Consider the following 22,783-nt stretch of genomic DNA (forward strand, 5'->3'; position numbering starts at 1 on the left):
TCTCTGCGGCGGCAGCAACCAGGAAGATCTGCGCCGCCATTTCCGGGAGCTTCAGTGCACCTGGGTTCCAGATAGCGTTTGGTGTTTTCCTCTGGCGTCACAGATGTGTGCAGAGTGCAGTCTCTTCTGGTTTCCCAGGCGTGTCTGCCTCTCTGCAGGTTTAGCTCTCCCTCCCACGGGATTTGGGTGCAGAGAACTGTTTATCCGGTCTGTTCCTTCAGGTTCCGACGGTGTCTCAGGCACAGGGGTTATCTTTCAGTTTTATATAGTGGATTACGTTGATGGTTTTCCGTATATTAAATCATCCTTGTATCCCTGGGATGAAGCCTACTTGATCACGATGGATGATTGTTTTGATGTGCTCTTGGATTCGGTTTGCAAGAATTTTGAGTATTTTTGCGTTGATATTCATAAGGGAAATTGGTCTGAAGTTCTCTTTCTTTGTTGGGTTTTTGTGTGGCTTTGGTAGAAGAGTAATTCTGGCTTCATTGAAGGAATTCGGCAGCGCTCCATATGTTTCAATTTTGTGGAATAGTTTGGACAATATTGGTATGATTTCTTCTATGAAGGTCTGATAGAATTCTTCACTGAACCTATCTGTACCTGGGCTCTTTTTGGTAGGGAGACCTTTAATGACTGCTTCTTTTTGGAGTTATGGGGTTGTTTAAATGGTTTATATGTTCCTGATTTAACTTCGGTACCTGGTATCTGTCTAGGAAATTGTCCATTTCCTGCAGATTTTCAAGTTTTGTTGAATATAGGCTTTTGTAGTAGGATCTGGTGATTTTTTGAATTTCCTCTGAATCTGTAGTTATGTCTCCCTTTTCATTTCCAATTTTGTTAATTTGGAGACACTCTGTGTCCTCCCGGTAGTCTGGCTAAGGGATTATCTAGCTTGTTGATTTTCTCAAAGAACCGTCTTTTATTTCTGTTGATTCTTTTTTTTTTTTATTAACTTGAGTATTTCTTTTTTTTTTTTAGCATTTTACCTTTTATTTTTATTTTGTTTTGTTTTTATTGTTTACATACATTATATTCCAACCAGTTTCCCCTACCCTCCACTCCTTCTAGACTCCCCCCTTCTTCCCCACATCCATTCCTCTTCTATCTCCCTTAAAACAAAAAAAGCCTCCCAGGTATATCAACCCAACACATCATAACAAATTTCAATAAAGACCCATAGGCATTTATGTTTTAAGTTTTTATGATCAATGAGTAATAGACTTATTAAAATCTAGATGGAAATTATTCAGAACATGTGGATGCTACCAATCTGATAGTAATGTTGAATTTCCCATCCTCTAAGTTGACCTTAGAAGACTTTTTAGTATTTATTGAAATACTATTATTCTTTCAATTTAAAAAAAAACACGCAAAAACAAACAAGGACTTGGAACAAGTTGTAAGATCATCAGCCCCTTTCCACTGAAATGAACCCAGACCCACATACCTACATATGGAAAGCACTCTTTGAAAGAAGCTCGAAGATCAGCACCATTCGAACATAATACTAATTATGTTTGACTTTTTTTTTTTTATTAACTTGAGTATTTCTTATATACATTTCGAGTGTTATTCCCTTTCCCGGTTTCCGGGCAAACATCCCCCTCCCACATCCCCTTCCTTATGGGTGTTCCCCTCCCAACCCTCCCCCTATTGTTGCCCTCCCCCCATAGACTAGTTCACTGGGGGTTCAGTCTTAGCAGGACCCAGGGCTTCCCCTTCCACTGGTGCTCTTGCTAGGATATTCATTGCTACCTATGGGGTCAGAGTCCAGAGTCAGTCCATGTATAGTCTTTAGGTAGTGGCTTAGTCCCTGGAAGCTCTGGTTGCTTGGCATTGTTGTACTTTTGGGGTCTCGAGCCCCTTCAAGCTCTTCCAGTTCTTTCTCTGATTCCTTCAATAGGGGACCTATTCTCAGTTCAGTGGTTTGCTGCTGGCATTCGCCTCTGTATTTGCTGTATTCTGGCTGTGTCTCTCAGGAGCGATCTACATCTGGCTCCTGTCGGTCTGCACTTCTTTGCTTCATCCATCTTGTCTAGTTGGGTGGCTGTATATGTATGGGCCACATGTGGGGCAGGCTCTGAATGGGTGTTCCTTCAGTCTCTGTTTTAATCTTTGCCTCTCCCTTCCCTGCCAAGGGTATTCTTTTTCCTCATTTAAAGAAGGAGTGAAGCATTCACATTTTGATCATCCGTCTTGAGTTTCGTTTGTTCTAGGGATCTAGGGTAATTCAAGCATTTGGGCTAATAGCCACTTATCAATGAGTGCATACCATGTATGTCTTTCTGTGATTGGGTTAGCTCACTCAGGATGATATTTTCCAGTTCCAACCATTTGCCTACGAATTTCATAAACTCGTTGTTTTTGATAGCTGAGTAATATTCCATTGTGTAGATGTACCACATTTTCTGTATCCATTCCTCTGTTGAAGGGCATCTGGGTTCTTTCCATTTTCTGGCTATTATAAATAAGGCTGCGATGAACATAGTGGAGCACGTGTCTCTTTTATATGTTGAGGCATCTTTTGGGTATATGCCCAAGAGAGGTATAGCTGGATCCTCAGGCATTTCAATGTCCAATTTTCTGAGGAACCTCCAGACTGATTTCCAGAATGGTTTTACCAGTCTGCAATCCCACCAACAACGGAGGAGTGTTCCTCTTTCTCCACATCCTCGCCAGCATCTGCTGTCACCTGAGTTTTTGATCTTAGCCAATCGCACTGTTGTGAGGTGAAATCTCAGGGTTGTTTTGATTTGCATTTCCCTTATGACTAAAGATGTTGAACATTTCTTTAGGTGTTTCTCAGCCATTCGGCATTCCTCAGCTGTGAATTCTTTGTTTAGCTCTGAACCCCATTTTTTAATAGGGTTATTTGTTTCCCTGCGGTCTAACTTCTTGAGTTCTTTGTATATTTTGGATATAAGGCCTCTATCTGTTGTAGGATTGGTAAAGATCTTTTCCCAATCTGTTGGTTGCCGTTTTGTCCTAACCACAGTGTCCTTTGCCTTACAGAAGCTTTGCAGTTTTATGAGATCCCATTTGTCGATTCTTGATCTTAGAGCATAAGCCATTGGTGTTTTGTTCAGGAAATTTTTTCCAGTGCCCATGTGTTCCAGATGCTTCCCTAGTTTTTCTTCTATTAGTTTGAGTGTGTCTGGTTTGATGTGGAGGTCCTTGATCCACTTGGACTTAAGCTTTGTACAGGGTGATAAGCATGGATCGATCTGCATTCTTCTACATGTTGCCCTCCAGTTGAACCAGCACCATTTGCTGAAAATGCTATCTTTTTTCCATTGGATGGTTTTGGCTCCTTTGTCAAAAATCAAGTGACCATAGGTGTGTGGGTTCATTTCTGGGTCTTCAATTCTATTCCATTGGTCTATCTGTCTGTCTCTGTACCAATACCATGCAGTTTTTATCACTATTGCTCTGTAATACTGCTTGAGTTCAGGGATAGTGATTCCCCCTGAAGTCCTTTTATTGTTGAGGATAGCTTTAGCTATCCTGGGTTTTTTGTTATTCCAGATGAATTTGCAAATTGTTCTGTCTAACTCTTTGAAGAATTGGATTGGTATTTTGATGGGGATTGCATTGAATCTGTAGATTGCTTTTGGTAAAATGGCCATTTTTACTGTATTAATCCTGCCAATCCATGAGCATGGGAGATCTTTCCATCTTCTGAGGTCTTCTTCAATTTCTTTCCTCAGTGTCTTGAAGTTCTTATTGTACAGATCTTTTACTTGCTTGGTTAAAGTCACACCAAGGTACTTTATATTATTTGGGTCTATTATGAAGGGTGTCGTTTCCCTAATTTCTTTCTCGGCTTGTTTCTCTTTTGTATAGAGTAAGGCAACTGATTTATTTGAGTTAATTTTATACCCAGCCACTTTGCTGAAGTTGTTTAACAGCTTTAGTAGTTCTCTGGTGGAACTTTTGGGATCACTTAAATATACTATCATGTCATCTGCAAATAGTGATATTTTGACCTCTTCTTTTCTGATCTGTATCCCTTTGATCTCCTTTTGTTGTCTGATTGCTCTGGTTAAAACTTCAAGAACTATATTGAATAAGTAGGGAGAGAGTGGGAAACCTTGTCTAGTCCCTGATTTTAGTGGGATTGCTTCAAGTTTCTCTCCATTTATTTTAATGTTAGCAACTGGTTTGCTGTATATGGCTTTTACTATGTTTAGGTATGGGCCTTGAATTCCTATTCTTTCCCGGACTTTTATCATGAAGGGGTGTTGAATTTTGTCAAATGCTTTCTCAGCATCTAATGAAATGATCATGTGGTTTTGTTCTTTCAGTTGGTTTATATAATGGATCACGTTGATGGTTTTCCGTATATTAAACCATCCCTGCATGCGTGGGATGAAGCCTACTTGATAAACGTGGATGATTGTTTTGATGTGCTCTTGAATTCGGTTTGCCAGAATTTTATTGAGTATTTTTGCATCGATATTCATAAGGGAAATTGGTCTGAAGTTCTCTTTCTTTGTTGTGTCTTTGTGTGGTTTAGGTATAAGAGTAATTGTGGCTTCGTAGAAGGAATTCGGTAGGGCTCCATCTGTTTCAATTTTGTGGAATAGTTTGGATAATATTGGTATGAGGTCTTCTATGAAGGTTTGATAGAATTCTGCACTAAACCCGTCTGGACCTGGACTCTTTTTGGTTGGGAGACCTTTAATGACTGCTTCTATTTCCTTAGGAGTTATGGGGTTGTTTAACTGGTTTATCTGTTCCTGATTTAACTTCGATACCTGGTATCTGTCTAGGAAATTGTCCATTTCCTGCAGATTTTTACATTTTGTTGAATATAGGTTTTTATAGTAAGATCTGATGATTTTTTTAATTTCCTCTGAATCTGTAGTTATGTCTCCCTTTTCATTTCTGATTTTGTTAATTTGGACGCACTCTCTGTGTCCTCTCGTTAGTCTGGCTAAGGGTTTATCTATCTTGTTGATTTTCTCAAAGAACCAACTTTTGGTTTTGTTGATTCTTTCTATGTTCCTTTTTGTTTCTACTTGGCTGATTTCAGCTGTGAGTTTGATTATTTCCTGCCTTCTGCTCCTCCTGGGTGTATTTGCTTCTTTTTGTTCTAGAGCTTTTAGGTGTGCTGTCAAGCTGCTGACATATGCTCTTTCATGTTTCTTTCTGCAGGCACTCAGTGCTATGAGTTTTCCTCTTAGCATAGCTTTCATTGTGTCCCATAAGTTTGAGTATGTTGTATCTTCATTTTCATTAAATTCTAAAACGTTTTTAATTTCTTTCTTTCTTTCTTCCTTGACAAGGTTATCATTGAGTAGAGCATTGTTCAATTTCCACGTATATGTGGGCATTCTTCCCTTATTGTTATTGAAGACCAGTTTTAGGCCGTGGTGGTCCGATAGCAGGCATGGGATTATTTCTATCTTTCTGTACCTGTTGAGGACCGTTTTTTGACCAATTATATGGTCAATTTTGGAGAAAGTACCATGAGGAGCTGAGAAGAACGTATATCCTTTTGCTTTAGGATAGAGTGTTCTATAAATATCCGTTAAGTCCATTTGGCTCATGACTTCTCTTAGTCTGTCAACATCAATGTTTAATTTCTGTTTCCATGATCTGTCCATTGATGAGAGTGGGGTGTTGAAATCTCCCACTATTATTGTGTGGGATGCAATGTGTGTTTTGAGCTTTAGTAAGGTTTCTTTTACATATGTAGGTGCCCTTGTATTTGGGGCATAGATATTTAGGATTGAGAGTTCATCTTGGTGGATTTTTCCTTTGATGAATATGAAGTGTCCTTCCTTATCTTTTTTGATGACTGTTAGTTGGAAATTGATTTTATTTGATATTAGAATGGCTACTCCAGCTTGCTTCTTCTGACCATTTGCTTGGAAAGTTGTTTTCCAGCCTTTCACTCTGAGGTAGTGTCTGTCTTTGTCTCTGAGGTGTGTTTCCTGTAGGCAGCAGAATGCAGGGTCCTCGTTGCGTATCCAGTTTGTTAATCTATGTCTTTTTATTGGGGAGTTGAGGCCATTGATATTGAGAGATATTAAGGAATAGTGATTATTGTTTCCCTTTATATTCATATTTGGATGTGAGGTTATGTTTGTGTGCTTTCATTCTCTTTGTTTTGTTGCCAAGACGATTAGTTTCTTGCTTCTTCTAGGGAATACCTTGCCTCCTTATGTTGGGCTTTACCATTTATTATCCTTTGTAGTGCTGGATTTGTAGAAAGATATTGTGTAAATTTGGTTTTGTCATGGAATATCTTGGTTTCTCCATCAATGTTAATTGAGAGTTTTGCAGGATACAGTAACCTGGGCTGGCATTTGTGTTGTCTTAGGGTCTGTATGACACCTTCCAGGATCTTCTGGCCTTCATAGTTTTTGGCGAGAAGTCTGGTGTGATTCTGATAGGTCTTCCTTTATATGTTACTTGACCTTTTTCCCTTACTGCTTTTAATATTCTTTCTTTATTTTGTGCGTTTGGTGTTCTGACAATTATGTGACGGGAGGTGTTTCTTTTCTGGTCCAATCTATTTGGAGTTCTGTAGGCTTCTTGTATGTCTATGGGTATCTCTTTTTTTAGGTTAGGGAAGTTTTCTTCTATGATTTTGTTGAAGATATTTACTGGTCCTTTGAGCTCGAGTCTTCAGTCTCTTCTATACCTATTATCCTTAGGTTTGATCTTCTCATTGAGTCCTGGATTTCCTGTATGTTTTGGACCAGTAGGTTTTTCCGCTTTACATTATCTTTGACAGTTGAGTCAATGATTTCTATGGAATCTTCTGCTCCTGAGATTCTCTCTTCCATCTCTTGTATTCTGTTGGTGAAGCTTGTATCTACAGCTCCTTGTCTCTTCTTTTGGTTTTCTATATCCAGGGTTGTTTCCATGTGTTCTTTCTTGATTGCTTCTATTTCCATTTTTAATTCCTTCAACTGTTTGATTGTGTTTTCCTGGAATTCTTTCAGGGATTTTGCGATTCCTCTCTGTAGGCTTCTACTTGTTTATTAATGTTTTCCTGTGTTTCCCTAAAGGAGTTCTTCATGTCTTTCTTGAAGTCCTCCAGCATTATGATCAAATATGATTTTGAAACTAGATCTTGCTTTTCTGGTGTGTTTGGATATTCCATGTTTGCTTTGGTGGGAGAATTGGGCTCCGATGATGGCATGTAGTCTTGGTTTCTGTTGCTTGGGTTCCTGCGCTTGCCTCTCGCCATCAGATTATCTCTAGTGTTACTTTGTTCTGCTATTTCTGACAGTGGCTAGACTGTCCTATAAGCCTGTGTGTCAGGAGTGCTGTAGACCTGTTTTCCTCTCTTTCAGTCAGTTATGGGGACAGAGTGTTCTGCTTTCGGGTGTGTAGTTTTTCCTCTCTACAGGTCTTCAGGCTTTTATAGTAAGATCTGATGATTTTTTGAATTTTCTCTGAATCGGTAGTTATGTCTCCCTTTTCATTTCTGATTTTGTTAATTTGGACACACTCTCTGTGTCCTCTCGTTAGTCTGGCTAAGGGTTTATCTATCTTGTTTATTTTCTCAAAGAACCAACTTTTGGTTCTGTTGATTCTTTCTATGGTCCTTTTTGTTTCTACTTGATTGATTTCAGCTCTGAGTTTGATTATTTCCTGCCTTCTACTCCTCCTGGGTGTATTTGCTTCTTTTTGTTCTAGAGCTTTTAGGTGTGCTGTCAAGCTGCTGACATATGCTCTTTCCTGTTTCTTTCTGCAGGCACTCAGCGCTATGAGTTTTCCTCTTAGCACAGCTTTCATTGTGTCCCATAAGATTGGGTATGTTGCACCTTCATTTTCATTAAATTCTAAAAAGTCTTTAATTTCTTTATTTATTTCTTCCTTGACCAGGTTATCATTGACAAGAGCATTGTTCAATTTCCACCTATATGTGGGCATTCTTCCCTTATTGTTATTGAAGACTAGTTTTATGCCATGGTGGTCCGATAGCACGCATGGGATCATTTCTATCTTTCTGTACTTGTTGAGGCCCGTTTTTTGACCAATTATATGGTCAATTTTGGAGAAAGGACCATGAGGAGCTGAGAAGAAGGTATATCCTTTTGCTTTAGGATAGAATGTTCTATAAATATCTGTTAAGTCCATTTGACTCATGACTTCTCTTAGTCTGTCTACGTCTCTGTTTAATTTCTGTTTCCATGATCTGTCAATTGATGAGAGTGGGGTGGTGAAGTTTCCTACTATTATTGAGTGAGGTGCAATGTGTGCTTTGAGCTTAAGTACGGTTTCTTTTATGTATGTAGGTGCCCTTGTATTTGGGGCATAGATATTTAGGATTGAGAGTTCATCCTGGTAGACTTTTTCTTTAATGAATATGAAGTGTCCTTCCTTATCTTTTTTGATGACCTTTAGTTGAAAATTGATTTTATTTGATATTAGAATGGCTACTCCAGCTTTCTTCTTCTGACCATTTGCTTGGAAAGTTTTTTTCCAGCCTTTTACTCTGAGGTAGTCTTTGTCTTTGTCTCTGAGGTGTGTGTCCTGTAGGCAGCAGAATGCAGGGTCCTCGTTGCGTATTCAGTTTGTTAATCTATGTCTTTTTATTGGGGAGTTGAGGCCATTGATGTTGAGAGATATTAAGGAATAGTGATTATTGCTTCCTGTTATATTCATATTTGGATGTGAGGCTATGTTTATGTGATTTTCTTTTCTTTGTTTTGTTGCCAAGATGATTAGTTTCTTGTTTCTTCTAGGGTATAGCTTGCCGCTTTATGTTGGGGTTTACCATTTATTATCCTTTGCATTGCTGGATTTGTAGAAAGATATTATGTAACTTTGGTTTTGTCATGGAATATCTTGGTTTCTCCATCTATGTTAATTGAGAGTTTTGCAGGATACAGTAACCTGGGCTGGCATTTGTGTTCTCTTAGAGTCTGTATGACATCTGTCCAGGATCTTCTGGCCTTCATAGTTTCTGGCGAAAAGTCTGGTGTGATTCTGACAGGTCTGCCTTTATATGTTACTTGACCTTTTCCCCTTATTGCTTTTAATATTCTTTCTTTATTTTGTGTGTTTGGTTTTTTGACCATTATGTGACGGGAGGTGTTTCTTTTCTGGTCCAATCTATTTGGAGTTATGTAGGCTTCTTGTATGCCTATGGGTATCTCTTTTTTTAGGTTAGGGAAGTTTTCTTCTATGATTTTGTTGAAGATATTTACTGGTCCTTTGAGCTGGGAGTCTTCACTCTCTTCTATACCTATTATCCTTAGGTTTGATCTTCTCATTGAGTCTTGGATTTCCTGTATGTTTTGGACCAGTAGCTTTTTCCGCTTTACATTATCTTTGACAGTTGAGTCAATGATTTCTATGGAATCTTCTGCTCCTGAGATTCTCTCTTCCATCTCTTGTATTCTGTTGGTGAAGCTCGTATCTATAGCTCCTTGTCTCCTCTTTTGGTTTTCTATGTCCAGGATTGTTTCCATGTGTTCTTTCTTGATTGCTTCTATTTCCTTTTTTATTTCCTTCAACCGTTTGATTGTGTTTTCCTGGAATTCTTTCAGGCATTTTTGTGACTCCTCTCTATGGGCTTCTACTTGTTTATTTATGATTTCCTGGAAATCTTTTAGGGATTTTTGTGCTTCCTCTCTGTTGGCTTCTACTTGTTCTCTAGGGGAATTCTTCACGTCTTTCTTGAAGTCCTCCAGCATCATGATCAAATATGATTTTGAAACTAGATCTTGCTTTTATGGTGTGTTTGGGTATTCTGTGTTTGTTTCGATGGGAGATTTGGGCTCCGATGATGCCATGTAGTCTTGGTTTCTGTTGCTTGGGTTCCTGCGCTTGCCTATAGCCATCAGATTATCTCTAGTGTTACTTTGTTCTGCTATTTCTGACAGTGGCTAGACTGTCCTATCAGCCTGTGTGTCAGGAGTGCTGTAGACTTGTTTTCCTGTTTTCTTTCAGCCAGTCTTGGGGACAGAGTGTTCTGCTTTCGGGCCTGTAGTTTTTCCTATCTCCAGGCCTTCAGCTGTTCCTGTGGGCCTGTGTCTGATGTTCACCAGGTAGCTCACTTGCAGCAGAAAAGTTGGTCTTACTTGTGGTCCCGAGGCTCAAGTTTGCTCGTGGGGTGCTGCCTACGAGCGCTCCACGGCAGCAGCAACCAGGAAGATCTGCACCACCGTTTCCGGGAGTCTCCATGCACCAGGGTTCCAGATGGTGTTTGGTGTTTTCCTCTGGCGTCAGAGATGTGTGCAGAGTGAAGTCTCTTCTGGTTTCCCAGGCGTGTCTGCCTCTCTGAAGGTTTAGCTCTCCCTCCCACGGGATTTGGGTGCAGAGAACTGTTTATCTGGTCTGTCCCTTCAGGTTCTGGCGGTGTCTCAGGCGCAGGGGTCCTGCCGCTCCTTGGCCCTCCCCCATGGGAACCCAGAGGCCGTATACAGATTCCTCTTGGGCCAGGGATGTGGGCAGGGGTGGGCAGTGTTGGTGGTCTCTTCTGCTGTGCAGCCTCAGGAGTGCCCACCTGACCAGGTGGTGAGGTCTCTCTCCCACGGGGTTTGGGAGTGGAGAGCTTCTGCGGGCCGGGATCCGCACGTTTGTGACTTCCGGTAAACACAGGAAGTGCCCGGTCCTAGAGGAATTTTGCCTCTGTGCGTCCTGAGTTCACCAGGCAGGTCTCTTGCAGCAGAAAAGTTGGTCTTACCTGTGGTTCCGAGGCTCAAGTTCGCTTGCGGGGTGCTGCCCATGAACTCTCTGCGGCGGCAGCAACCAGGAAGATCTGCGCCGCCATTTCCGGGAGCTTCAGTGCACCAGGGTTCCAGATGGTGTTTGGTGTTTTCCTCTGGCGTCAGAGATGTGTGCAGAGTGCAGTCTCTTCTGGTTTCCCAGGCGTGTCTGCCTCTCTGTAGGTTTAGCTCTCCCTCCCACGGGATTTGGGTGTAGAGATCTGTTTATCCGGTCTGTCCCTTCCCCTCCTCTTCTGAGTGGCCATTTGATCCTTGGAACTTTTTGCTTTTGTTAGAAGTTTTAGAAATAGGGCCAAACCTGAAACAAAGTGTTGGTTTGTTGAATCTGCTGATGCCAGGTTAGCACAGAATGAGCTTTCCAATAGGAACTTTTGCCCCAGGAACAGTCTGTACTTCCTCCCTCACCTGCTCCTGGATGACAAAGGCAGTCTGTAAATTTAATTTAAGCATGTGTGTTCATTTCCTTCTAAATACTGTTACCACAACTGCACCACAGTCACCAGGTACAGAAAAGCAAAGGAAAAGGGAATAGGGCTTGAAATCCAGTCTGGGCTCTAGGATGAAGCCAGCCTGATCTACATAATGAGGACACTGTTAGAGCAAACAAACAAAGCACAGCAAAGAGAGCTTCTTCCATGCTACTCAGTATATCAGGGCCAGCCTGTGTACCTTTCAAGACATGCTTCAAAACATAAATGTAAAGAGTGCTGGGAAATAGTTCAGTTGTAGAGTGCTTGCCTAATATGCATGGTGCCCTGGCTTCAGTCTCCACTACTGGAAGACAGATTTTGATTACTATTACTATGATGGAACACCATGGTCAAAAGCAACTGGCGGAGAAATGGGTTCATTTGGTTTATACTTCCACACCAGTCCATCATCAAAGGAAGTCAGGCTAAGAACTCAAGCTGGACAGATATCTGAATGCAGGAGCTGATACAGAGGCCATGGAAGAGTGCTGTTTACTGGCTTGCTCATCATGGCTTGTTCAGCCTGTTTTTTGTAGAACCCAGGGCCACCAGCTCAATGATGCTATCATCTGCAATGGGCTAAGCCCTCCCACAATAGTCAGCAAATAAGAAAATGCCCTACAGACTTGTCTATAGCTTGATCCCATGAAGACATTTTCCTAATTGAAGTTCCTTCTTCTCAGATGACTTTAACTTGTGTCAAGTTGACATAGAACTATCCAGAACACCTAAGTACATGTCCACAATCCTGGCATAAGGGAATCTGAGGCACATTAATTTCTTTCAGTTTGAGATCAATCTGAACCAAGTATTGGTTTTGAAAAATCCTAACCTACATCATGCAACCCAGTTCCAGAAAAATAAAAGCACAAAGCAAACAAAATAAAACAACCCAAGTGTGGTGGATTTTTAGCTTAAAGCAAAAAGAAAATAAAACTTACCTTTAATCCCAGGATTCAGCTGCACCTTGTTTTTTGTTTGTTTTTTACATCTACATAACATATCATGATAGGCAAAATAAAAAATTATACCAACAATTATACTACATGTCTTAGCTTCTCTTCCTATTGCAATGATAAAATAATACCACAAAAGCAACATATTTAGAAATATAATTATTGTGGGTCAAGGTCCATCATTGTGGAGAAGTCAAGAGGGCAAGAACTTGAAACAATCACATTATGTCCCCACCTATGAATAGAGAATAATGAATTCTTGGATTCATACTAGCATGCAGATAGTTTTCTCTACTCTGATACAGTTCAGAATCCATTCCTAAGAACTGATGTCATCCACAATATGTTGGTCATCCAACTTAAGATAATACAATCCTTTACAGGCATGCCCATAAGCAACCCAATCAACACAAATCAATATACTTCCTCACAGAGAGAATCATCCAGTTGGGTGATTCTAAATTGGGTAAGTGGACAATCAAACTAACCATCATAATAATCATGTACGTACACTTTTCTCTGTGTTTTACATTTGCCTACAGATGAACATTATCTCCCCAAATCCCAGCTCTGTTCCTAGGTTGTTTTATATTTGACATGTGTTAGTTAGGTAGTCCAGTGAACAGGCTTCTTCAAGAAAATGTATACTAAGTACTAAGTTAAAAGGACCAAAAGTTAATACTCTATTAATTGGCAGTTTTTTTTTAAAAAATCATTCATAGTTTATTGGTATGGGTATATTGTTGTTGTTGTTTGAGATAGCCAATGTATTGAGATATGAACACGATGGATTCTTCTTATCTTGCTACTGGGAGTATAAAATGATGTAACCACTTGGTGAAAAAGTTTAGTAAATTCTAAAGTATGAACTAGACACCATGTCATTTTTCTAGTTCTCTTATAAGAGACTCAAGAGAATCACGATTGTCTATCATCACAAAATTTTATATTATGTATGCTCACATCTATCAATCACCATTATTCCTGATAGGTAAAACTTGGAGCTAATTTAGATGTCCAAACTTTATGAGTGAGAAGAGGAAATCTGTTTCATCTATACCCTGAAAAAATAGTGTGAAAAAGAACAAACTTTTGACATGAGATACAAAATGGATGGACTTTGGAAAAATGATCCTTGTAATTTGATGTGGCTCATGCCTTTAATGCCAGCACTAGGGAAGGGAAGAGAAGGAGAGGCAGCAAGAGTACCTCTAATTAAAGTCCAGCCTGAGGACATAGTTCCAGGCCAGCCCTGGACACATGGTCACATTATATCTTAAAGAAAAAAGAAGCTAAGTGAAAGGCATTGAACCCAAAAAATTACAATGTGAATGCATGACTCCACTTGCATCCATAATGTTGGCATATATCTCTGTGGAATGGTTAGAGCATAAATTATGCAACTGTCAGACCTAAAGTGGTCTCTCGTTTTCAGTATGAAAAATAGTGCTGTGGTGACCATACTGTTTTCTAAATATTTGTGGTCAGTTTTAGAGGGTGTGTTGATTATCTACCTGCCAGTAAATATTGCCCTTAGTTTGCTCAGACCACACTTTCTCAGTATGACCCTTCACAGGGCATCAGCAAGAGAACAAAGAAATGATTCTACCTAGGAAATCAACCCAAGTAGGTAAGTTAATGTGTTTATTGTGGTTACTTACAGTAGTATGGGTAACGAGTTACTTATAGGAGCGGGGACAATACAAAGTGTTTCACCAAAAAGGTCACTGCAGTATGGGTGTCTACTCAGGAAAGGAGCTCAAAGGGATATTATAGTCTCCTTTCCTCATTTTAGGATATATATATATATATATCCATATATATATATATATATATATATATATATATATATATATATATATATCCATTTCAGGGTCATTGTTATTTTGACAGAATCTCCCTATGTAGCCCTGGTTGTCCTGAAATTTGCTGTTACAGAAGAAGTGGGTCTCAAATTCACAGAAATCTGCCTGCCTCTGCCTCCTAAATACTGGGGCCAAAAGTATGCATTACAATGCCCAGATGCTTCCTGAGTCAAAATGGAATGGTTCAGTTCAGATTAATTTGTTTCACAATACCCCCAGCCCCCAAAAGTTTTTCTTCAATCCATTTACACATAATTTTCTAGGTCTGCCTCCTAGCTCATAATTGACAATACCTTTGCATGTCTGTGCTCTCCTATGATGTGCCTTGTTCCTCTCATGCTTGCAGTTCTATTTTGACTTGCTCAACAACTTGTTTTAATTGTCCTGTCAGTTAACAAACTCCAGCTGAACACTTTGAGAAAGAGCATTTCCTAAGTGCTGGCATTTTAACTAGCTATAGTATATCAGGTACAACATGATACTAGTACTTTTAGTGCTACTTGGGTTTGATACATAAACACATTGCTCCAGGAAGGGAAAGCACACTTCCTGTTTAAATTTTCTAATCAGATTTGTACTTAAGCCTCGTGGATTCTAAAACTTCCTGATAGTTTGATTCTCTGGTGGCCCCTGTTTCCATCAGTGATCACACTGGGATCCCCAAAAGTCACTTTCCAATGTGTTTTCTTCTAATTAGCTGAGAAGCTTTTTAAAGTTTGGGTTTATCTTCTATGACCAGTTCGTTATTCCACTATCAAATTCATACAGACAAACAAGGTAAAAGCTTGACTCTTTCCTCTAATATTTTTATATCTAAAGTTAAGAGAAATATCAAACTGGCTTTCATGTCATGAAGGTATATTTTACTTTATTTTTGTTTGACTTTTGCTTTTTCCTTTGTTTATATTGAATCATATAAGGAAGTGAATCACTTCCTTATATGACCTCATGAGATATTTCTAGATTTCTTTTTTTTTTGCCAAGCTGTGACTGTTTATTAATTGACCAGATTATAAAAATACAATGGGCAATACCTTAGTTCATTCATCTAGTAAGCCTGTTTATCTGGTCTTCCCTGTTGCCAGCATCTCCACCTTCTACAAAGTGAGTTGTCTTTTTCTTCATTCCACCTCATGGGGAAGATAGTTTGAAGGACCATTAATAATAAAAACCTCCCTTCCAAGGTAGATTGCTTCAACTGACAAGACTCAGTGATATATAGAAGGTGAATAGTAGAAACCCTTATGTTCTGCATTGCAATAGTATCTAGCCATTACAAGACCTACAGAGGTCCAAGCTAGATGGGGTCTCAGTGTTGAGAGGGGGAAGAAGTTCTTATCCCTAACCATGAAGCTATTATCAATTGATGTGTACTTGCAAATGAAAAATTTATTTTTTCAATAGAGTGGACTAGTTGCCTCAAGTGCCAAGCACCTGAAATTCCTGACCAGGTAGTTGTTGTTGTTGTTGTTGATGGTGATGATGATTATTAATATTATTGGTTTGTGTTCTCTCTCTCTCTCTCTCTCTCTCTCTCTGTGTGTGTGTGTGTGTGTGTGTGTGTGTGTGTGTGTGTGTGCATACGCACGCAATATAAGATATAGGGTGCTGTTGGACCTGCCTTGGATAGTATGATTGCTTGCTAAGGTAAAGCAGGGAGCCATCAGTGTTCTTGAGGGGTTTGAACACATGGAGTTTGCCTATAAATGAGGTCTGTGGCGAGATTCCTAGAAAACTGCAGATATGTATCTGGGAAAGGAGAAAGGTCTGAAGCAGTTGTTAATTGTGCTGGAATTCTTGCTTCCCTGATAGCAATGGCTTCAACTAGATTCTTGGGTTAGGGATGGCTCTCCATTCTCATGTTCCTATAATAATAGTTCCTGTCTTCCTATCATGCCTCAATAGCAACATGGAGGGCACCATGAGGAAAGATAGACCAAGCATGCTTACTCAGATCTCTCTGGGTATAGCCATGAGTGTGCAGATCACTGGATTTTTAAAAGAAGAAAACATAATCTGACAACTTGTTTGGCACCTATGTGGGGCTTTGAAGAAATTTTGAAGCAAGTCATTTTAACAGAAGCTTAGATAAGCAGTTATTTTTATGGAAGGGGTTCCATACAAACAGGCAGTTTTAACATAAACTAAGATAACTAGGGCACTCTGATCTTTGGTTTTTTGAGTAGAGCTGGGTAGTTTTCCATGGTATTCTTCATCAAGAAGATGAAATTCCAGTTAAAGTTGAAATGGCCTCTTCCAGAATACAAGATGGAGGGACATCTGCTCTGTCTCACCTCAACACATTAGCTCTCAATTACTTCTCCAGCACAATGTCTTCCTGCATGGTACCATGCTTTCCTCCATGATGATAATGGACTAAATCTCCAGAACTGTAAGCAAGTCCCAATTAAATATTTAGAGTTGCCTTGTTCATGGTGTCTCTTCACAGCAATAAAACACTGACTAGGATAGGATTCAAAACCTCTTTCTGATATCAGCAGGCACCAGGCATTCATAAGGCACATAAGATGTAGGCAAAACTTTTACACAGATGAAGTAAAGACAAATAACACTTAAAACTTTTAAAAAGTAATTTTAATCCTGAGGCAACTCAGGTAGACTGTGTACAGGAATTCTTTGGGACAATCAGAAATAGTGCATTTGTTTAGATTACAATCTGGAATGATTATGCATTTCATGTGGATCAAAAATGTGGGTAAAAGGAATAAAGAGGCAAGGCTGGTCCTCAAAGGTAAGTGGCTCTATATCTGGGAGCACAAGAGAAAACTCTAGCCTATGTGTTAATTTCCTAGAGAGATACCATCTCAAGTTACTAGAAAATACTAGAAAGGTGACAACATCCTGTCAATGTGTGGTAGTTTAACTTTGTGTTTCTGTTGGACTGCTCAGCAGTGTTTCTTATTACACGTGACTACCCAGGATATGAGCCCTGCGCTCTGCTGATTGGCATGATCCCTAGGATGGATGAGGAATGGACCAACTGTACAACACATGAGCAGTCTTTTGCTAAGGTAGGACTGTCATTCTTCCTATGTGTAGATACACAACGCATCCCTAAGGTGCAGAAGAGGAGAGACCCTTGTGTAGTAAGAATTTTGGTTTCTTTAAAGAACCCAATACTAGTATAAAAATATGTTTTATTTTAATCCCAGGTGTGGGATAAGGGGTTGCTTAACTGTCCACAGGAGCTGACTCTGATTTGTCTTGTGCTCTAGTAGGGGTGTGATTTTGCCAGCTGCAGATCATTTCTGTGATTGTGTGATGCTTGTAATTCTGGGAACTTTTTAGAATACATAAATGCTAGGGCCCTGAGAGGTAGGATGGGTTGTTGTTTGGTTGCTGTGGGTTGTTGTTGGTCACAATTTTCTTAAATAATGTAAAAAGAAGAAAGAAGAAAAAAATTAGATATCAAGATGGCGAACATTAAACTTGCCCCAAGGAACTCAATGTCCCTAATAAGCAGTAAGTAGTCTAATGATAACCTCACCCTTTTCCTTTCTATCTTTTTTCTTTCTTCTTTAGTGCTAGGGGGTTCAAAGGGTAGAAAAAACGTGGAAGAAAGAAGATCTTACAAAGTATCTAACACTGGCTAGACCCTTGTGTTTAGCCAGGCATGAGCTGTTTTGTCCTTGTTTATTCAACTGTGTGAGCATTCATTGTGTCAATCAAGTTGTTCTCCGACTGAGAAAAAAATCAGTGATGATGGTAACTTATTAATGTGTGAGAAACATGAATGATTTTATAGTGGTTAAAAGCCAACTGTGAAACAGACAACCAATGTGTTAAGTGCATTCAATTACAATTGTTAAATAGCTACTCTGCATGTTAAAACACATGCAAAATAAAGTTTTTTTCCTTTGTCACAGGCTAAACAATATTTTCCAGCCAAGTAACATACTTGGTTAAAGTGTGTCCATGCCAGTTCTGGTGGTGAATGCCTTTAATCCTAATATTTGGGAAGCGATGAGGTAGATCTCCCTGAGTTCTGAGTTCTGAGGCTAGCTTGGTCTACACAGTAAGTTCTTGGCCAGTCAGTCAGTGCTATACTCTGGGATCCTATCTCAAAACAAAACAAAGGAAAAGTGTGTTTAGTTATTAATAATGTTCTTGCTAATTCTTGGTTTCCTGAATCAAATGGAATATTTTGAGGTTGCCTTCCTTGAAACATTTTTATATGTGATCCTTTAGTTGGTGGATTTTACCTCCCTGCTATTACCATATCACACAAGTACATGTAAGGCCTCCTTCTTGTATGTATTGGTTACTTTCTATTATTGTGATAAAACACTACAACCAAAAGCAACTTGGGGGCATGTTATTTTATCTTATAACTTCGTTTAGGGAAATCAGGGCAGAAACTCAAGGAAGGACCCTGGAGGCAGAAACTAACGCAGTCCCCATGAAGAAGTGTTGTTTACTGGCTTGCTTCTCCTCATGTTGTTCTTAGCCTGCTTTCTTACTCAATTCAGGGCCACCAGCCCAGGGGCAGCATCACCCCTCCTCCATGGGCTAGACCCTTCCACATCAATCATTAACCAATAAAATCATTACCAGGCTTGCCTATAGGCCAATCAAATGGAGGTATTTTCTTAGTTGAAGTTTCCTTTTCTCAGATGATCCTAGCTTGTGTCAAGCTGACATAGAAACAAGTTAGCACACTAGTTTGTCAGTGTTCCTGGGGACTGACTAACAACTACATTTGAAACAGAATTTCAAAGTTCTACGCCATTCTAATCAATTAAAATGGACAATGGTAAATATAGTCTTACTCACTAGGAAAACATTGGCATCCTATTAATTTCCAGTTGACAAAACAGAAACTGGGGGAAATACATGTGAAAGCCATGTTTTTGATTTGTTTGCTTATTTTAATAAGAAGGGTTTCATGTAGCTTAGCTTCACATAAATCTTCCTGTGTAGCTAAACTTGTTTTGATCTGAGCTTCCTGCTCCCATCTCCTGAGAGCTGGGATCACAGACATACACTAGCATGCTTTCTTCATGGTTGCATATGTCTAATAAAGGTTTTGTTTCTTGGATATATAAAGAACTCCCAAAACCCAATTAGGAAAACAAACAGCTCAAATTAAAAAGTGGACAGAGAATTTTATGAGATACTTTGCCAAAAAGAATATATATGTTCAAGGAAGTGCATGAAAAGTTCAAGCACCAATGGCTTGGTTATGACCTACTTTTAAATGTGTATAGACTTTGTGTAGTTCCTCAAAAATGATGGTTCTGTAACCAAATACATTGAAAACAGTGAGGAAGTCCCCAGAAGCCCTGAATTTTATATCTCACTACAGTAGTCTAACAAGAGACCGTTTATGTCTTGTTCTCTCCTGAGTTTGCCATGGTTGCAGAGAGTTCCCTTTTACATCAGTAACCGCAGTCTTCCCAAAATATACACACACAATTACATTCATGTGTAGGTACATAGGCTCATGTTGTCTCCTCCTTGAGCCAGAGGAGCCAAAGTTGGTGCTAGAGGCTCAGTTGAAGATGATACCTCCCTCAAAACAGTTGAGTCAAGGCTGACAAGGTTCAAGATTGGAGAACACAAATGGCCTGTTGACAGCCTACCAATCCTGGTTGGATAAAAATCTTTACAAAAGTGTTGATTCCTGTTAAATGAATCTACTTTTACCTCACAAAGTCCTTGCTCTGCCAACACAGCCTCCTCTTCCTTCCATGTGGTCAGTCCTTCCTATGAGCATGGATCACATTACAAAAGGTGAAGCTGACTGTCCAAAAGCCAACCAAACTATTTACCTCCTATTCTTTTTTCACCAAGAGGAAAACCTAAACCAGGCATGTAAGCACACATCTGAAATACTAGAAGAGCATTGATAAGAGTTCAGAACCAGTCTGGGCCATATAACAAGATGCAGAATAGGAAAAGAAGAGGTTGGGGTAAAAGATGGGGATGAAGAGAGGAAGAGGAAGAAAGGGGAAAAAGGAAAGAAGAGCAGGAGGGAGAGGAAGAACTTCACTAAGGGAGAGACTTAAATTATTTAAGCAATTTCTGCTATTGATCATAAATTTATAATTTGCAGTCCAATAATGGTGAGGGAGCACAGATTGTATTGGGTAATTGTTTAAATCTGTGATGTGTAACAATTATAAATTCTCAGCAGCGTGCAGTTCCTAGGTACAGCAGCTGGTACAGGCTGTATTCTATGCCATGTGGCCTCATCTTGTTGTCAGAAACAATTGTATGAATTAGGCATGTTCTTAGCAGATAAAACAAAGCACAAGCCCAATTATAAAGATACTTGTCATAGATTTGGACATTTCATACCTGGCAACTTTCTATTGGCTGAAGCAAATCACACGACTAATTGCAAAAGCATTCAAACCCTGAGAAACTAGCCTGGTGCCAGGAACCTTTCACTTCACAGTTGTGTGGCCTGAGAAAGTGACTCAGTCTTGCTGACCTACTACACATATCATCACAATTAGAGATGTGTCATTTTGATATGAGAGACATGCTAATGTGTTTGAAACCCAGGCCTCGTAAAGACACTCTGCCTAAGTTCTTCGTATAGTTGTCCTTCTTATTTTCAGGGGAATCTGTCTGGGGTGTCTGTGGCTATCTGAACCATCACATAATAGTCTACATATTGGAGGAAAATTCATATCAGTGTTGTTTTTCTGTTTCAAAAGGCAACCATTAGCACAGAAATATAGATTGACCTATTACAAAACATTAAAGAAACAAAAAACATTTTTCAATGATACTGTCAGGTATAGTCATTATACTAGATATCTATGGGTGTTTAGGAAGTACATAGTGGCACAGGCCAGAAATCCCACATCTCTGGGGTCAGAGGTTAGAGAATCAGAAGTTCAAATTGAACATGAGCTGCATAGTGAAACTGTCTTAAACACAAGGGAAAAGATACAGAAAACACTATATTGCTACCAATCCTTTCTTTCCTTCTCTGAAATAATTTTCAGCTTCCATCTCTTTCTCTTTTTTCAAATAGATACAGGATTAGACAAATGATATATTTCTGAATTCCACTTTATATTAAGCATTTCTGAATTCCATTTCAAGCAGTTTGGAGAAGTTTCTTTTGATATAATTCGACATTATGTGGTTTGACTGTGTAGTATGTGGGAATATACAATAGTAACTACACATGATTCATTGAGATATTTTAGCTTTTTCATTTTGTCCCAACTATAACCTCATTCCATATACCTGGGACTTTGTGCACGTCTTGATGAATTTACCAGGATCTTTCCTAGTGTGTTGAGGTCATCTCTGCTAGCACTTGAATCTAAATATGGCAATGACTCTTCTAAGTTGTCACTGCTTTCAATGACAAGGGTGAGAAACTATGCCTCAAAGGGAAGGAATAAAGAAGGTGATGTCAGACATGTCTGAATAACTCAAATGGGTCTTGTCCATGAGCAGGAAGGACCACTAGTATATACAGCCCACCCTGCAAAAGAGGGGGGAAAGTAAGTGACAAAAGAAAGCAAAGGCAGTATCATGATATCCACACATTAATGTCTGAAAACAGGGGTTCAAAAGGGTTGGAATTTGATGACATCATAGAATTCTCAGAACTACAAATCAGGCCGACTGTGTCGCCAGCAACAAGCATCAAAGGACATATTAGGAGAGCTGTGTCCTCATCATCTCTGCTGGCCCAGATAGCTGTTTGTTTTGCCACATAGCTGGTCACTGGTTCACTTGAAGACAGCATTGCTGGTTAGTAGAAGCTCCACCCATCTTTGTTATATATACTAATGTGGCTAAATATACATACCACAATTTGTCACTGACATGTCTATGTGTACAGATCTGTGGCTATAAATATATTCATAGTGCCATGGAGCAGCCACCACTGTTCATCTTTCCTAACAGAAATGCTGTCCTCATTGAATGTCATCTCCCATTTCTGACTTCCCTAGCTACTAGTAACCACCATTCTACTTTCTGCCTCTGAGGAATTGAGCACCCCAGGGATCCCCTTAGGGCAATCACACAGTGTTTGTTCTTCTGAGATAATGTTATAGTTCTCATGTGATATTTCTGCTACAAGGCTCATGTGTTAAATATTTGGTCTCTATATGGTGGCATTGTTGTGTGAGGTTCTTGACAGGACATAGCTCACAGTAGGTACCAGCATGCACGCCTTTGAAGATTTTACCTTATGCCTGGTCCCTTCTGTCTCTGACTCCTGTACTCTATGAGGTGAATAGCATTGGTCAAAGGCTCTTACCACAGAGATGTCTGGCTTCAGTCCTCACGGAATCCATAAAGCCAAGGACAATGGACTTAAATCTCTGAAATCTGACCCAAACTAAATAATTCCTTTCTAAGTTTTTTCTCAAGTATTTTGGCCACACCTGTGGAAATCTGAGCAACACTGAAGCTTTGAGTTATGATGGTTCAAATTAATGAATTTTTTCTCAACATCACAGTAATATGAAAGACAGAACAAACTCTGTAGAGACATGCTTTGAATTTTGAGTGTGGACTTTCATCCAGGTTAGTGATATGTAGTATGGCAATGATACCATCATGCATTAGCACCATTCTCTGTCTCTCCTCTGTCTCTTTGTCTGTCTTTCTGTGACATTCCTGCCTTCCTTTGTTGTTACATTCTGTGTCTTATGTTCCCTATCTGAATTGTAGCAAAAGGTCAGGAAATGTGGCCTGAAGTCTCATTCTCATCTGTGATTCCCACTTCCACTCACAGGCCTGTCTTTATGAAAAGCTGCAGGTGCCAGACCTTTTGATTTATGCAGGCATAC

General features: G+C 39.6%; 1 protein-coding gene across 3 annotated transcripts in view; it reads left to right on the top strand.

The window, feature by feature from the left end:
* Positions 1–22,783, top strand: part of Cldn34a (claudin 34A) — a 68,489-nt gene that overhangs the window by 34,214 nt on the left and 11,492 nt on the right. Inside the window, exon 2 of one of the 3 annotated variants that reach the window (XM_063280263.1) lies at positions 16,902–17,023. The exons of 1 other annotated variant lie outside the window; for it this stretch is intronic. The gene's annotated coding sequence lies outside the window, so the exon portion shown is untranslated. Of the gene's footprint in view, positions 1–14,012; positions 17,024–22,783 lie in introns of those variants that run through there. One more of the 3 variants, NM_001109366.2, reaches the window with a different exon arrangement.

The sequence above is a fragment of the Rattus norvegicus genome, chromosome X (assembly GCF_036323735.1).
Source record: "Rattus norvegicus strain BN/NHsdMcwi chromosome X, GRCr8, whole genome shotgun sequence".
Lineage (NCBI taxonomy): Eukaryota > Metazoa > Chordata > Mammalia > Rodentia > Muridae > Rattus > Rattus norvegicus.